Genomic DNA, 13,963 nt, shown 5'->3' with positions numbered 1-13,963 from the left:
TTAATTGATCTCTCAATTGTTTTCAACTTAGGGACACATATTTGGTGGAAAATCAGATTTAGTATGAGTGCAATCCATCAGGTGTTGACTGTACTAATCAAAGAAGTGTGGGGTGTACTAATTCTATAGTATGCTTGGTAAGTTTTCGGCAAAAAATAAGTTTAATGATTTTATATGACGGAAGAAGAAAAAACGTTAACTTTAGCTATCGCCATTTATGCTGACTCAAAAATGGCTCGCAGTATCAATGTGGGAAAAAAACCGCAGCGCAGCTTTTTAAATATAAAAAGCATTTTTACGGCAACTCCACTCCATTGTTTAGACTCATAAAAAAAAGAGATTGAATTCTACCATCTTTATCTAGCCAAATAAATCTCGCCAAATCGGCAATTATTTAAGTTTTTAAATAGTTTAGCTATTTGTCCTTTTTAAAGGCTGCACAATACTTGTTAGCAAAACAGTATGTGGATATTTCAAATTAAAACTTATCTTAAAAGTGTAAGCAAACTGTGGCTTTTTTCTTTTCCTTGGCGAAATAACTTCGAACATTTTTAAATGAAACGCAGAAACGTTTTGTAGTCAGGTGGGCAGTCTCAGATTCTAAATTCATTTTATCACCATAAAGGAAAAATCCGTTGTTTCGTCGCACCGCAATACCATGGCGTAATAATTGCGCTAAATCGTTGCTTGAACAACGACACCATTCGAAAAACACCATCCAACAAGCTTCGAATCCTTTTTACTCTCTGCAAGTGAGAATAATGGATTTTCAAAATGAGAAAACTATATTGATTAATGAGCAGGTACCGAACTCATTACAATGTGTTCAATTGACACAAGAATTACACGGAGGGCGGTGAGAGAGAAAAAAAAGACAACCACATGCGTTTTGCAAAAATCGTGATTTTCTCGTCCTTCCTTCATTCTTTGATCTCAGTTCTGAAAATGAGACGGGCAATGATTTTTGTTCGCAACCCAAGGCCAAGGTTATTTAAAATCATAGAGCAGCTCTAGATGGTATTATCAAATGCCTGGTTCTTTTTTAATACTATATTCCATATTCCGTTTCTTTACACTCCTAAGTTTTTGACGATGATATAATCCATTATGTGTCCCTGATGGACTGGCATGTTATGTCGTCATGGCATCCTCTGGAAATCTACACCTAGTAACAAGTTAATGAGAAGTTGAGGGATTGTGCTTAAAACATTTAAATGATTCCTTCCAAGCACCTTTGAATTTAAATTTATTTTAAAAAAAGTTTAATCTGTGTTTCCAAAATTAAAAGTGGATACGCGTGATACTTCAGATTGTATTTTCTTGATAAATCAGTTTGCATGAAAGTATTTAAAGTGAATGTAATGCAGTGATACGATGTTTAAAACAGAATATCATCGATTGGTTGGTGTTTAAAACGGTAGGTCAAACGGCTGCAATCATAAAGGGTAACATTTTCGTAAAAGGCTAGCAACAATATCGGATGCTTAGATTCAGGGCAAACAAGCACCATGAACTCTAATTGATTTGCTATAGTACTGTTTTTCGCCAAGAAAGTTGCGAAAATCATACAGTTTCAGTGCCTGAAAAGTTCAAGCAAAGCAATTATTTTTAGTTTTTCCATCATACCTTTAAGATTTACATTGACTTTAGAACGGATCAACAGCTAAAATGCAAAAATAATAATAATAATTTTCCTTTAAATAATAGCTAATTTTGTGAATTTTTTACCAAAATGAAAATCATTAAATTAACAGTTTCATACTAATTAATAGTTCTCAGTTATAGCAAATTTTTTGAGCCTAGAATATACAACGTTGGAGTAACTTTCTCTAGTATTGAAATATTAGTCCAGAAACCTTTTCGAATTATTACCACAAACCTTTAAAAGTTATTAAAATTTTAAAAAAATAGCCGATTTAGCGACATTTTCCCACCTTGATGAAAATTATCAAAATCATTGCCTTACTCTCAGTTTTTGCAAATTTTTATGAGCCCAAGTAATGCAGCATTAGAGTAAGTTTTTAAATATTAAATCACAAACGCTTTTCATTTTCCCAAAACTGGAGTTTTCCTTCATATCGACATTTCGCGAAATTTTCATAATTATCACAGATGGCGCTAGTTAAAGGTAAGCAAAAGCTGAACCTAACAAGCATTAATAATTGTTAAAAATTCACATTAGTTGCAAGAATAGCATAGTATTAGCTAAAAAGTGGTATTTTCTTATGTTATTTAGCTAAAAAGTGTTATTTTTTATTGAGTCTGCGAAAAATATATGGAGATCGATGACTCGAGATATCTGTACTCCATATAATATGAGTAAAGAAACAATGTAATCGTCTTCGCCCATCAAGAATCGCGATTCTTGATGGCCGATCATCGCACTATATCGCGATGTTATAATCTGAATGCATCCTTCATAGTACCGATTCTTGCTTGAAATGCAATGTTTGGAGCACTCTTTTTAACTTCACTTACAACCCAAAGAGCATCATTGCTATCGTTATAGTTCTCCTGATGCTATCAGACGTGCCCACCTGGGGAATTCATGAAAGTTCTTCAGCTCACTGTTCATAAATTTTAACGTCGAGAATAAGTTTAAAAGAAACTACAGTTTTTTTTTCCTTTTATAGATTAAAACTCATTTTTAAGTGAAGGACGGAACATGAAAGTTAACAATAGGAAGCCTCCGCAAAAGTCTATGTAGCGAATTATGTCTAAACTCAATTCAACCTATTCAACCTAATTGTTTACTTGCAACTCGAGAAGAAGAGAAGTGTTATGCCTAACCATATGATTTAAATCAGATTTAATTGGATACCTGTAAGCGACGTCACGCGTGTATGTCGAACCTGATTGACTTCTGAATCGAAAAATACCAGGATTTACCTACGATGACGTCACTTGCAGGTATCCAATTGAAGACGGAATCCTTGGCTTAAATCTCTATTGCAATTACTTTGGAAATGCTAAGTAAAACATTCCCCCGACTGTCCTTGTGAGTCAGAAAGGAATTTGAGAATACAGCTTTATAATTTCATGACCAACTGCATGATTATTGCAATGAGATCAGCATTACACACAAGCCGGTTTACTTCCCAGACAAGCTAGCAACCATTGGTCAGGTGCGACGCAGTCCTCAAGCTGCCATTGAGGATCGAAACACATCTTTTCACGATAGCGGTTTAATATTTTAAGCAGTGAGGTTTGATACACTGCGATTTGATAAAGCTTGTGACGAACTCAGTAAAATCGGTCATTTAAACTCGAACCATACTGCAAATATACATATCATCTTTATAAGGTTATAAATTTAATCATGTAAATTTTGTAATAAGATGTTCGACATATAACCTTACTAAAATTTAAAACTAATTCGTACAATATAGTTCAACAGTCACCCATACTTGAGTTTTTGCGCCATTTTCAAAATAAGCGTAGACAGTGCTGGCTTCAGATAGGCTAAACTTGACCTAACAGGCATGAGTAACAATGGCAAACTCACAGCAGTTATCAAAATAGCATATTATTCGCAAAAAGCATAATTTTATATGACGACGGAGCCTTCGAAAAACAGCCTTAAAAGCTAATACACATCCTATTTATTTCTGCCTGCCAACAGAGGGCAGCACAAATCAGACGTGACAGAAAAAAGAAGATAAAAAAGCACTTATTTAACTAACGGTCTGTACCTCAAAATGAAAAAGAAAGAACTCGTTCACTATTCGACTTAGACCTTCATGTAAGCAAATTGATGGAAAATCTGTGTAACGAGAAGATTACTAAACTTAATTAAAAAATTTGTTGAACACTGAAATAAGGGACAGAGGACTACATCCTACATTTAAAAATAGTCTGTAATAAGTTTCTTTGGGTTCCGGTAAACTTTTGAAATCTCTCTTGGTTAACTGAAATTAAATGCTCTACAATCACATATCCATCAATTAGAGTCAAATCTGAAATTCGCCATGGCATGAGCGGAAAAAAAAATAGCCACGCATAATCCATCGTTAAACTAAAGTTATTCAGGTTGCTTAATTAGTAAGAATTCTTACTAATATTTACTTTGAAACTCTTTCGCCAAGGGGGAGAAAAAAATAGTTTGAATGTCGCTGTTTTTCGAAGCCCTGTCACCAAGGAAAAAAAAAAAGCCATGGTTTAAGGGCATTACACTTGAAGCAATGCGATGATTTTAAACTATATTCATAATCTTGCCGTGAAGAATTATCTGGACTTAAGAACAGACAAATAACTTAAATATTTTAAAGGTTATTAAACTTTTTTTTTTCAAAAAATCGCCAATTTTTCCACTTAGATGAAAATTATCAAAATCACTGCCTTCTTCTCAGTTTTTGCCAATTTTTATGATCCCAAGTAATGGTTTTAGATAGACTAAACTTGACCTAACATTCATGAGTAACTGTTGCAAATTCACAGAAGTTATAAAAATAGCATATTATTCTCAAAAAAGCATAATTTCTTATGACGACGGAGCCCTTGATAAGCAGCCTTAAAGTAAACTATACTCAGAACTGTCTGGACTTAAAAATAAGCAAATAACTTGAATACTTTCAGAAAAATTTGAAGTTTTTAAAAAGTTGCCAATATGGCGAGATTTTTCCATCGAGGTTATTAAAATGATTAAATTAATTATTAAAATTAATGAAATGAAAATTGTTACTGACACTTCACCGACAGCTAATTTTCCGACAGTTCACATCACCGAGATCATATCGCTGACAGTTCACATCACCGATAGCTCATTTTTCGCCGACAGTTCATTTCTCTGACAAGATAATTCCGCCTACATGATCATTTGGCCGACATGACCAATTTAATTCTGATTTATGTTTTCTGACAAATTTTCTTAACTAATTAAGTTTTGTTATCTAAAAACTTTTTGAAATTTTTTTTCCATATTTTATTTGCATTATTTTTTTATACTCTTAATTACATATTTTAAATTTGGTTATTGCTGAAACCTAGGGAAGCAATTAGATTTCACAAATTTGAGAGAAAAGATTTTACAAGCATATCAACTTAAATTTTTGTTAAGTTTTATAAAATACTCGTTTTTGGAATAAATTCAAAAGTGTTTATCTAAAAATTGATTTAAAAATAAATTTAGAAAATCTTCACAATAAAAAAAAACAAATATTTTAATTAAAAACAATTAATCCAACGGTTATTATTATCTTTTACGTTTGTCACTGAAAATTTCACCGTTGCAATTTTATTTTTGTGAGCCCTTTGTATACCCTGGGGTTTTTGCAAAATACCGGAAAAAACAGTTCACAGTATGATATGCAATGCAACGTAACAACAAAAGTTGTGGCTAACAACTTTTATATTGGTTATATGACATATCAATATCGGTAACGAACGTATCTATACATATTTTAATAACATGGATAATTAATAATTTTGAATGGGGGCCAATTAGTAAATATGCAATCAATTTCCTTTTCATAAATGCTTTTGTTTTCAAAAAAACTATATTCCATGGAAAACGCAAGGCTACGTTTTCAGTGTCAATAAACTGTTTTTAAAAAAGTTTTGATACCAGTAGCAAATAAAGGGGTAGTAGCCATGCATCATTCCAAACCTATATTTGTCATAATATAACCAATTTAAACGTTTTGCTGTGGTGTACCCTAACATACAATGTAAACAAAATATAGACAAAGTTTTAATGGGGTTTATATATATATTGAGAAAGCATGGAAAAAATATATAAATCATAAATATTTTTTAAAAGAGATGAAGAAAAAATTATTTTTTAATAAATATTTAAAAAAATTACAAAGCCAGAAAGCAAATTAAGGAAAAGATATAATCTTGTCATCAGCTCACACGACTATATCCGCAAAAAAGAGTGCTTTCTAATATTGCATCAATATAGCCGAAGCAGAATATATCAATACAATATACCATTGTATTGATATATGTATTGTATACTATTGTAAAATATATCAATACTATTGTATTGATATATTTTGCTATACTGGTCTACTGATTGTTCAACGAAATAATGTCGGCGAAATGATGATGACGGCGAAGTGGCGTCTTTGATATGATCTGTAGGTGGAGTGATGTAAACCAAACCCTTCTGCACAGATAGCTTTTCTTTATACTGACATTTTGCACCATTTTCATAATTAGTAAAGAAGTTAAATGCTAAAGATAGTTAAAAACTCACAATAGTAATGAAAAGAGCATATTATTTGCTTAAAGAGGTTATTTCAAATGATGACATCAGAATTAGGTGCATGTTGAGCAACCCTCAGACAGATCATTGCTCTTTCTCGATGGAACAAAACAAATTTTTAATTTTCTTCGCCAATCACAAAAGTAGATGGTCTATGTTTACCTCACAAATTGATTTCAAACTAATAACACTGCTTCTATTATTCTACTAGTCCCTGAACAGCAATAAAAAAAAGAAACATGTAAAAACAAAGGGTAGTGCTCTTAACTTCTCAGGAAAGAAATCGTTCTAGAAAAATTCGAAAAAGAAAAAGAAGTGTCAGTCTAGACGTTGACAGTGATTGATGAAAGCGAATTCAAGGACAAGAAAGCGTAAAAAAAGGGGTTTCAGAATAAATAAAAGGCAATTAAACGCCCTCTTTTAGAAGAGTTTTTATTCAATTCTCAGAATGAAAAGTGTAGAATTAAGAACAGCGAGGGGAGAAGTCAAATAATATGTCACGAATCGAACATCGTTTGCATAGATCTAAAAAAGAAAAATAAGATTCGAAAATTTCATTTAATTGTATGCGACAGTAAATTGCCAGTTTCCTGTAATTTGGAGTCCTAAAATTTCCGAAAGCATTTAAAAGGGTACGGACGAGTTCAGGAGAGCGTAAAGTAACCATACGTATACCAATTAAGAGAGATTAAGGTTTTACAAACAATAAAAAAAATCTAACCGATAAGAATAGATTTCTTAAGGAAAGAAAAAAAATATTTGGCAAAAGGTATATGGCCAAAAATATCTTTCTTTAGATGAATGGTAAACTAGCTTAAAACTGTAAAATGTATGCTACAAAAGTAACGTTTACTTGGAGTGAAAAATATTGTTTTGCCTATTTAAATAACGAAATAATTGTTAATGTGGATTTGTCTTTAACTTATATTATACTAGGAGGCTTCGCCCCCTGCTCGCTGGCGCTCACCAACCCCCGGAACTGCTTTCGCAGTTCATTTCGGATTGCTTCGCAATCCGATGCTCGCTTTGCTCGCTCATTGGATACGCTCTTAACGTCTAGCTTTCGTATACTTTTTTGAACACTGAAGTTCCGAAAACTTTTCACTGTAGAAAATTCTAAACCTGTGCATTTCAATATTAATTTGAAATTGCAAACAGTTCAAATATTTTTCTTAATCACACTATTCTAAATTTCAGTTGTTGAGAAAAGTAACTGTTGTAAGTTTTGTTTTAAAGTCTTTCCCACCGGAGGGCTAAAACCATGTGCTGTAAAACAATATGAAATAGTACTGAACGCCGGATGCAAAGCATCGGCTTCGATGAAGATAATTTTGTGAGAATTTTTTTGATAATTCGTTGAGAATTCACCCGATTAGACATATGATGCTCACAACGTGCTCTTGCGCGCCGAAGCCTTTCAATTAAAACGTATTAGCGTTTTATATAATATAGATTAACCATATGATGCTCACTACGTGCTCTTGCGTGCCGAAGCCTATCAATCAAAAATGAAAATTGTTGCCAACGCGAGAAAAGAAATATCATCGATTCTAATGATACATACGTATTAGCGTTTTATATAATATATAGATGGATAGTTAAAAAAATAAATTTGCTTTTAAAACCCACATTAGAAATCACAGTTTTTCCAAGGCTGAATTAGATATTAATCGTCTGTATTATGCATGCTCGCTAATCTGTTGAAACATCTCAACTCTAATGACCCAGAGGGCGCTACTAGCATAACCAATCGTTTACATTACATCACATATTAAGGTTCGAATGCTGCGTCGTCATATGAAATGTTTTTTTGCAAATAATATGCCATTTTCATAACTGCTGAAAGTTTGCATGACTGTTAGGTCATGAGGTTAGGGTAATCATTAGGTTAGGTTAATCATGACTGTTAGGTCAAGTTTGGCCAAGCTAGCGATGTCTATGCTTATTTTCAAAATGCAGCAAAACATCAATATGAAGAAAAGCAACAGTTTTGTAGAAATGTGCTCTAATTTTTTAATATTTAAAAACTGGTCCAATGCTGCATAGTTTGTATTCATAAAAATTTACAAAAACTGAGAAAAAGGGAGTGATTTTGATAATTTCCATCTTATTGAAAAAATGTCGCCACATTGGCGATTTTTAAAAAAGTTTAATAACTTTTAAATTATTTAAGTTATTTGTAAGTTTTGAAGCCTAGATAATTCTTCACAACAAAATGATCTGTAAAGTGTAAAATAATCGCGTTTCTTCAAGTGTAAGGCACTTAAAACTATGGCCTTTCTATTTTCCTTGGCGACAGAGCTTCGAAAAAAATATGTTCCATCTCGACTGTAAGAAAGATGTTCTAGTTGCCTTGGCAATAAAAAGAATGAGAGAATTCATATTTAGGAATTAAATAGTATTTAATCGACTGTCTAATATATTGAAAGAGTGCTGATTTTATTGTATATTTAGGATGTTTTTTTGTGATGAAAAAGAAAAATGCTATTTTTGTATGTACGATGTGCGTCATTAACATCCTTAGCAAACTGTTTTTTTGATATTGTAAAAAACGGTTTAGAACAATTATAAAATTTATAATTTTAAATTGAAAATAATTAATAATTGAATTATAATGATTGAATTAATTAAATATTGAATATAATTTTAATGAATTGAAATTATTCAATTCATTAAAATAATCATTTTTAAGTGAAACAATATTTATTTAAAATTCTCTTTATTAATTTGATTTTAATATATATAATAATAGAAGAGTAAAGAGACATAAGAGATTACTAAGAACATCTCTAACCTACTACAATATTAACAATTTAGGTTTTTTTATTTTCATCTGATTTTTTAAAGCTTAATTGAAAACAAATTATTTTTAAACGCGATAAATCCTATAGCATCTCATTTCATAAATTGGCTTTGTCCACAAATAACATATAACCCGAAGTATTGACAAAGCGTAGTAGGCAGCTTCAATCAATGTTTACATAGAGGGCGTTGCCAGCCTAACAGAAGCGACATTGCTTTCGTAATAGTCCATTTTAGTCACAGTTAAGTGACCGATCTAGATCAGCCTTAATTTTGACCATCAATTTTACTTTTTTCGCTACTCTCAGACCAAATGCATATAACCTTAATATTTATTATAACTAAATTATTTAACTACATTACTTCAATTACATTTGCTAGAAAACATTTTAAACTATGAATACGATAGATTCTTTAAATAATGGAAACGTGTTGATATTTGATGAAATAAATTTTAGAATGCTGATTTTTTTAGCTGTTTATAAAACATTTCGGGAAAGAAAAAAAATTTATATCAGCTTATAGGTATTAATTTAAACAGAAGTCAATAAATAGACTTTTTTTCAAAAATCAATGATTTTTAATTAAAAAATCTTTTCTTCCCATGCCGGGAATCGAACCCGGGCCGCGTGGGTGAAAGCCACGAATCCTAACCACTAGACCACATGGGATACACACAATAAGAAAAAAATAAATACTGTATAACAATTTTTGTTTTGATATGTTTGAATTTTTATTTTAGCAATAAAATTTATTTTTGTTTATATATCTTTTAAATAAATTTTCAATTTCGTTTAAAAAATAAAAAAAAAGAAATTTTAAAAACCTTTCAATTTAAATTAAGAATAAGAAAATGTTGCTTTGAATATTGCTGAACAAAATGTTGCTGAACAAAAAGATAAACAACATAAAGTAAACAAATTGAAATAGAGAATGAATTATTGTAGTATCTGTAGGTGTCTGGTTTTAATTTATTTAAATGAACTTGACAAAAGATAAAAAGGGCACCGCAGAATTAGAAATCTACCGTTTCGAATAAATTTTGCCCAGTCAGCGATAACCATGATCGGGTTCAAGGTTTTTCCTCCCCTGATTCATTGAGCAGTGTATGATTCACTGTCCAGTTAAGCCTACGTGGGATTTTCGTCTTTCATTATCACAATTTTCAAGGAAAAATTATGACTCTTTTTGAATAAACAATTGATGGCGCTGTTATAGTTCTGAAATTCCACTTGCAATCAGGAATAGGGACAATCAGCGAATACAGTAATAGTTCCTAGTAATGTATTTACATCGAATTAGCTGTTATTTCATTTATTTCAATGACTTAAATGTTTAAAAATATTAAGGAAAAAACTATGGAACATTTATCACGGAATAATTGATTAAAATTAAATGATTGGAAAGTTGAGTCGGGAAAAAAATAAATATATTTTCTATTGTTTATTGATGTATTGAGTCTGTTTCAATTATTTATTTTTGAATTACAATTTGCGAAAAGAAATAAAAAAGTAGAAAATGGTGGATTTTTTTTCTTCAAAAATATGTTGTATGACTTTTAAGAAATATTGCACAATTATTTATTTATTTATTATTATTTTTTTTAAATCTTGAGTCATTGAAATTTATAAGTCGCATCATAATTTATGTTAAAGGTTAAGGTAGCATCAAAATTTAAGGTTAAGGTAGATAAATTAAAGGTTAAGGTAGCATCAAAATTTGCTGTGTAAAAGAAAATTCAAGGGCCAAGTCAATATGCATCTCTAAACTAAAGACAAATTAAAGGTAGCATCAAAATTTGCTGTGTAAAAGAAAATTCAAGGGCCAACTCAATACGCATCTCTAGACTAAAGACAAATTAAAGGTAGCATCAAAATTTGTTGTGCGAAAGAAAATTCAAGAGCTACGCCAATATTCTAAAGCCGATCTGCATTTACATTATATGAATAATTTTCCTTTAATTTGCTACAAGCAGAATAGTATTTATGTATCTTCTGTTTAAAAAAATAAAAAAAGAATTAAAAAATGAGGGTGAGAGGGGGCATAAAAATAAAGAGAAAACTTTATTTTTTTCCTCGATACATAAAACAAGTCTAGAAAATCCTTCCTGCAAAAGATAATTTAAATAATAGAATTTCTTCCATTTCGTAGAACACCGTGGCTTGAGAATTCATTTATTTTAAAACATATTGAGTAGATTAGCTCATTCTTCCTGCAATAATATTTTCTGTCTTAATTTTCGAAAAACGAATTAGAAATTTACTTCAATATCTTTAAAACCGATTTGAATTTAACTTTGAGAAAACGTTTTACTACATTTAGAAAATGTTTTTCAATTTTGGAACGCAATAAAAAAAGTCGTCACGACAACAAAATATAAAATTACTTGAGATGACTATTAACTTTTATTACTAAATTAATTATTTTCGCATTTGGCTCAAGAAAAATATTTTATCGACTGAAATATGATTTTGGGAATTTCCAAAGTTTTGGGAATTACAATTTTAAACTTCATCGCATTTAAGAAGAAGAAAAAAGGAGTATTTTGTTTGAGATATTTTTTTATTGCACAATAATTTCGTAATTTAAAATATGGATTTTTATTTTTATAAATGTTTGCCTTGATCATGCCCAAGGCACAGAAGTAGTCACAGTTTTTTTATTAATTGCAATATGAAAAAATTCTAAAGAAAAATAAAGTTTCTGCATTAACCCATCTCGAAATTTTTTACCCTCTTATGTGTGATGTTCTCCACTATTTGTTTACATTTTTGTCAAAAGGGCAAAATCCCTAGAAGAGGCGCTATCAGCTGGATCTTGCTAAGCGTGTCATTTACGATTAAGGGGGCATGCTACTCTTACTCCCCCCTCACAATATTACCTCCATGATTGGAGGAGAAACTGCACCTGCTGTTGCTATGCTCTTTCTCCTGTCATAGTAGAATAACTATTTAACTGCCTTGCGAGATACTAGATGGCGCTCTTCCTTTTTCATTTAAAATAGAAGTAGAACTTCAGCACGAGAAATTTTTTTCCCTTTCAATTAACAGCAATTATAATGAGCCATGTTTAATGCATGATATAAAAGTTTTACGAAGTAATACTACATAATAAAATTTTAAAAACGTACAATGCAATTTATTTCTTTTTATGTCAAAAATATATTAAGGTAAAAGAAAAAAGAAGAAAAAAACGGGATCAGGATAAAAAAAAATTTTTTTTAAATGCAAGGCAAAATTGAAGTACAAAGTAACGATATAATGCAAGGTTTAAAAGTTAGTCCGAAATGCAAAACATGAAAATTAAATTAAGATTTGTTAAAAATATTAATAAAAATAATTGTTTAATTTGAATACTATTAAAAAAACATTACTTAGTTGGAAAAAAAATAGCTTGCTTATGAATATTATATTAAAATTATTGGAATCTATAAAATATTTAGAGCACTTTCAAAGTCATAAGAATAAAATTAAAACATATAAAAATTGGTCTCACAAATTAGTCCTTATATATATTTTTTTCTCTTACAAAAAGTACCTAATTATTTTTGAATAAATATTCAAGTACTTTTTTTAAATATATGTATTTGATTAAAATAAGATAAAGATAGTTATTTTAAACTAATTGTTTAAAGATAATAATGAAAAAATATTTCCATTTTTAAAAAAATCTGTTAGATTATCGGGATTATATTTCTACAAAAATATAAAATCCAAAAAAAAGTGCTTTAAAAAAAATGTTTTTTTACTCGCTTTCAAAATTTTTTCAATTAATTGATTTTGTAAATGAAAGAAATTTCGATGATGAATAACTGTTTCTCTTAGATCTAAAAAACGGCAAATAAGTGCAAATTTGAAAAATTATCGTCTGGAAATGAGTCGTGTTTGGAAGATTTTTCCTGATAGAAGATTTTTTTTTCACAGAAAAAGACACTGGAGTTTCATATTGCATTTCATAACCATAAATTATTAAAATTTTTAATATAATATTTTTTATTTATTTTGCCCTAAATTAATTCAAAATGATGGAAAAAGTAGGAAAAATATGTTTGATAAAAATTCTGCGTCGAAGGATTAAAGAAACTTTTTTTTTTCCAGGGCTCCTTTTTATTTATTTTTCTTCCCCAAGGACTTCTTTACAAGTGATTTTCCACTAAATCTACTTTTTTTCGGAATATCAAAAAGCTGTTTTTCGAAAGCTTGAGTGTTTTTTCGGGTTATAGGGTTAAGAATACATTATAAATTGCAAACAAGTAAAATAATTATGAATAGAAATAAAAACACAAAATTAAAGCCCGTGCTGCAGGGAGTCTTTTAAAGAAAAGCATTTTTTGTTTCCAAGTAGTGCGTTAAAAATAAGCCGCATGAATAAGATACATAGATTATAATTAGTTATCCAGTAAACATATGTTGTAGTCAAAAATAATAAGTTCTGATAGAATTTAATTAAATAAAACATTTCGCGTGTTATTTATAGAGGTCATTCAGAACACAAACCTTGAAAATGATTAAGTGAAAAATATTTCCGGAAATGATTTAATAAAAAAGTATTTTATTATGATTTCTTGTAATCCGATGTAATTCGTATCAATTATTTTTGAATGTTTATGGGTGTTACTCGAGCAAAAAAGTAAACAGGGTAATAAGCTATTTTTCAATTTAAAATATTCTTAACATTTAGAATATAATCTAAATTAATAAGTAATTTGTAAATTGCTAAAGTTAATGTAATTAAAAAATATTTTTTAAAATTTCAATTAAGATTTTCAGTTTGAAATTTATAAATTTTTAAGAATAGAGATATAACTAACAACTCATAAAAAAAAAAAAAAGTACCGCCAAGGTTTTAAAAGTAAAAAAAAAAAAAAAACGGAATTTATAAATTACTTTTTCTTCCTGAGCTGGCTTTAAATCATGACAGAAAATGCAATTTTTACTTGAAAGTAAACTCATA

The 13,963-nt window shown here is 29.9% G+C and overlaps 1 non-coding gene across 1 annotated transcript; it reads right to left on the bottom strand.

Annotated features, from left to right (window-relative positions):
• Window positions 1–9,609: 9,609 nt before the first annotated feature.
• Window positions 9,610–9,681, bottom strand: TRNAE-UUC (transfer RNA glutamic acid (anticodon UUC)). Its single transcript has one exon. It is a non-coding gene; the product is annotated as a tRNA-Glu (tRNA).
• Between the last annotated feature and the right edge of the window lie 4,282 nt (window positions 9,682–13,963).

This window comes from Parasteatoda tepidariorum, chromosome 3 (genome assembly GCF_043381705.1).
Source record: "Parasteatoda tepidariorum isolate YZ-2023 chromosome 3, CAS_Ptep_4.0, whole genome shotgun sequence".
NCBI classification, from domain to species: Eukaryota; Metazoa; Arthropoda; class Arachnida; order Araneae; family Theridiidae; genus Parasteatoda; species Parasteatoda tepidariorum.
This window is presented reverse-complemented; position numbering and strand designations above follow the sequence as displayed.